This window comes from Salvelinus sp. IW2-2015, unplaced genomic scaffold, assembly GCF_002910315.2.
Source record: "Salvelinus sp. IW2-2015 unplaced genomic scaffold, ASM291031v2 Un_scaffold1324, whole genome shotgun sequence".
NCBI lineage: Eukaryota > Metazoa > Chordata > Actinopteri > Salmoniformes > Salmonidae > Salvelinus > Salvelinus sp. IW2-2015.
This window is the reverse complement of record NW_019942842.1, coordinates 39,588-44,661: the sequence shown is the minus strand read 5'-3', so window position 1 is coordinate 44,661 and position 5,074 is coordinate 39,588.

Genomic DNA, 5,074 nt, shown 5'->3' with positions numbered 1-5,074 from the left:
CTGGATTAAACACATAGGCTTTGACAATCACTCTAACTGCGTTAAACAAATAGACATTAACAAAAACTCGAAAATGGATTAAAGACATAGGCATTAACTACCACTATATTTGGGATTAAACACATAGGCAGCATTAAACAATGCCTCTAAGTGGATTAAACACATTGGCATTGGAACATCACTCTAACTGCATTAAACACATAGGCATTAAAAATCAACTCTCAATGGATTAAACACATAGGCATTAACAATCACTTAAATGGATTAAACACATAGATATCATTAACGATAATTAACTCTGACACACATGGGCATTAACAATCACTATAACTGGATTAATCACATAGGCAATAACAATCACTCCAACTGGACTAAAACACATAGGCATTGAAGCATCACGTCTAACTGGATTAACACACATAGGCAGACAATACCAAATCACTCGAACTGGATTTAAATACATAGGCAGGCATTAACAAACCCTCACAGGATTAAACACATAGGCAAGTCATTTAAAATCATTTAACTGAGTTAACATATAGGTAGAACCGAACAATCACTTTAAAATGGATTAAACACGTAGGCATTAACAATCCCAAAAGTCTAACTGGATTAAACCATAGGCATTAAATCACTCTACTGGCTAACACATAGGCATAACAATCCTCTAACTGGATTAAACACATAGGCATTAACAATCACTCTAACTGGATTAACACATAGGCAGTTAACAATCCCTAAGTGGATTAAACAATAGGCATTAACATTAATGATTAAACACATAGGCATTAACAATCCTCTAACTGGAATTAAACACATAGGCATTAACAATCCCTCTAACTGGATTAAACACATTTTAAGGTTCAGGCATTAACAATCCTTAATGTAACACATAGGCATGTAACATCCTCTCGAAGGGATTAAACACATAGGCAGGATTACAATCCTCTAAACTGGAGTTAAAACACATAGGCAGCATTAATCAACTTCTAAACTGGATTAAACACGCATGAGGCATTAAACATCCTTAGACTGGATAAAACGCATAGGATTAACATCATCATCTAACTGGATTAATCACTTAGGCATTAACAATCCCTGATCCCTCTAACTGGATTAAACACAATAGGCGAGGGCATTAACAATCACTGTAACGGATTAAACACGATAGGCATAACAATCCCTAACTGGATTAAACACATAGGCATCTAACAATCCTCGAACTGGATTAAACACAGGGCAGGCATTAACAATCCCTCTAACTGGATTTAACACATAGGCATTAACAATCCCTCTACTGGATTAAACACATAGGCACTAACAATCAACTCTTAATGATTAAACACATAGGCATTACAATCATCTCTAACTGGAATTAAACACATAGGCACTAACAATCACTCTAACTGGATTAACCACATAGGCATTAACAATCACTTAATGGATTAAAACCATAGGCATTAACATCACGTCTCGACTGGATTAAAACACATAGGCCATAACAATCACTCTAACTGGATTAAAAAGCATAGGCATTAAAATACTGTATGAGTTTAAACAAGTAGACATGAAACTCGCTGCTAACTGATTAAACACAAGGCAGGCATTAACAATCCTCTAACTGGATTAAACACATAGTGATTTAAAATCCCTCTAACTGGATTAAACACATGAGGCAGCGTTACAATCCCTCTAACTGATTAAAACGTAGGCATTTAAAAATCCCTCTAACTGGATTAACACATATGGCACTAACAATCACTCTAACTGGATTAAACACATAGGCATTAACAATCCCTCTAACTGGATTGAACACATAGGCAGGCATTAACATCACCTGTAACTGGATTAAACACGTAGGCGATAACCATCCTTCTAACTGGATTAAACACATAGGCCAGGCATTAATCCCTCTAACTGGATTACACGTAGGCATTAACAATCTCTAACTGGATTAAACACATAGGCACTAACAATCATCTAACTGGATTAACACATGAGGATTAACAATGCATCTACTAACTGGGATTAAACACACATGGGCCATTAACAATCGCCTCTACTGGATTAAACATAGGCAGGCATTAACAATCCACTGTAACTGGATTAAACACGTAGGCATTAACAATCCCTCTAACTGGATTAAACACAATAGGCAGGGCAATTACAATCACTCTAACGGGTTAAACGCATAGGCAGGCAATTACAATCACTGTAACTGGATTAAACACATAGGCATTACAATCAACTCTAACGTGGATTAACACATAGGCATTAACAATCACTCTACTGGATGAAACACATAGGCACTAACAATCATGCTTTAAATGCGATTAATCACGTAGGCATTAACAATCCCTCTATAGTTGGATTAAACACATAGGTCATTAAGGCATACTCTAACGTGATTAACCATAGGTCATAACAACATTAAATTGGATTAAACACAGACGGTCATATAACAATCACTCTAACTTAACTGGATTAACACATAGGCAGGCATTAACACATCACTTTATCTGGATTAAAACACATAAACAGGAATGAATAATCACTGCTAACTGGGATTAAACACATATGGCAGGAGATTAGCAATCCTCTAACTGGAATTAACACATAGGCAGAATTAGCAATCACTGCTAACTGGATTAAACACATAAGAGGACTTAGGCAATCACTCTAACTGGATACCACATAGGCAGGCATAAAAGCCTCTACTGAATTAAACAAAGGCAGGCATGGAACAATTACTCTACCTGGATTAAACACATAGGCTTTGACAATCACTCTAACTGCGTTAAACAAATAGGCATTTAACAAAACTCTAAGGATTAAAGACTAGGCATTAACTACCACTATATTTGATTAAACACATAGGCAGCATTAAAAATGCTCTAACTGGAGTAAACACTTGGCATTGGAAATCACTCTAACTGCATTAAACACATAGGCATTAACAATCATCTCAATGATTAAAACACATTAGCAGTACATCCTCAAATGGACGCATTAACACATAGGCATTACCATCACTCAATGGATTAAAACATATGGCATTAACAATCACGTTTTGCATCAATGGATTGAAACACAAGGCATAACAATCACGTCAAGGAAATGGATTAAACCAAGGATGAGATGGGCATTAACAATACTCTACTGGGATTAAACACTAAGATACGGCATTGACAATTTCACTCTATCTGGATTAACAAATAGGCAACTTTGACAATGACTATAATGGTTTACAACACATAGGAGCAGCAATGAACAATCATCTAACTGGATTAAACACATAGGCAGGAATTAGTAATCACTCTAACTGAATTAAACACAAGGCATTGGCAATCACAAAATGGATTAAACACATAGACATTAACAATGCAATCTAAATTGATTAAAGAATATGCATTAAAATTCACTATGACTTGGATTAAACACAATAGGCCTATACCCAATGACTATGAACTGGATTAAACACATAGGCATTAAACAATCCCGTTAACTGGAACTATACACATAGGGAAGTCATTTCACTATATATAATTAAACACAGACATGAGCATGAACATATCACTTAACGGAGTTAAACACATCAGCAGGGCAGTTAACAATCACTAACTGGATTAAACACATAGGCAGTCATTAACAATCACTAACTGGATTAAAGCCATTTCTGGTTGTTACAAACTCCCAAAACTCTCCACAAATGTCCAGCATTGCAAGCAGTGTGAGGGCAAATGGATAAAATTAATATAAATGGAACTTGAGAGTCAAATACATCTCCTGCATTTTCCTCCAATACTCCACACTCTAATTATGTAACCTTAATTTCTTGATGTTTTCATACCAAGTGCTTGTTGCGTCATCTAGCTGTATTGTTCATTGTTAATTGTGAAAGAGTGATTGCTTTGACATTTTGGCGGGTGGGGCCAGAGACGTTTTGGCTCTCTGAGGAATTTCTGTGATTGGAATCAAATGTTGAAATGTGAGTGCCCTTGCGCCCCCGGATTGGTTCACACGTGGTGAATAATAGCTGTTTCTCCATGAATTAAGACTGGAAACTCTGTGGTCTGGAACAGGATTCGAGTATGGGATTGATATAGCAGTATGTTTGCTCACCAGATAACATCCAAACAAGTGTGTTGCGTTTACTTAGCCTAAAGAGACAACCAACTGGATGATGCTAATGGTTTAGAGAATACGCGACTGTTGTGATTGATGCTAGAGAGGAATGCAACGTTGTGCAACGCATGGAAACAATCTCTCGTCGTCCTGTCTCGTTCGTCGTCATTCTCTCGGTCGAGGTCTCGATTCGTATAGTCTGGACTCTCTCTCCGTCTCTCTCTCTGCGAGTCGCTCTCTCGATTCGTCTGTCCATCTCGGTACTCGTGGTCTCGGATCGTCCGTCTCGTCGTTACTCGGTCTCTCGGGGTGTTGTAGATTCTCGGATTCTCGTGTGAAGGGTCGTCCTCGTCGATTGCGTAGTCGCCATCTCGTCGTCTCGTGTTGCGCTCCTCGTGTTCTTCAGCTCGGGTCTAGTCTCTTGCGTCTGTGCGTCTCTGGCGATCGTACCCTCTTCGCTGTCTTCTCTCGTCCGTCTCTCGTGGTCCCTCTCAGGTTCGTCCTGCTATATGGTGTTTTGGAGAGAATGGCTGCAGGGCCTGTTTTTTTCTCTGTGGCCGCGCTGAGCCTGGAGGTTCTCTACAGAGTGATGTTCTCGTCGTGGTGCAGAAGGTTCCATCAGTGGCGCTGCCAGTTCAGGGTTCTGTCTTCCTTTCTCTGTTTTCTTTTTGGCTATGTCTTCTGGTTCTTTCTCGCCCGAGTCATCTAGAATGCGAACACCCGCGTAGTCGCTTGGGTCTAGTTCAGGCCGCTTATACCGACCTTACTGTCCCGCGTAATCTTGGTGGGCGCTGTCACTGCTCGATGATTGGTGGTCTCTACCGTGAGTAGGGTATGTGGAAAATATGTGGGACGAGGGCAAGAAGGGAGTAGAGAACGATAAGAGAGAGTAGGCAAAGGGGTAGCAGTGGCTGATCTGGAGCACCTGACCAGTGTCGCAAGGTCCATA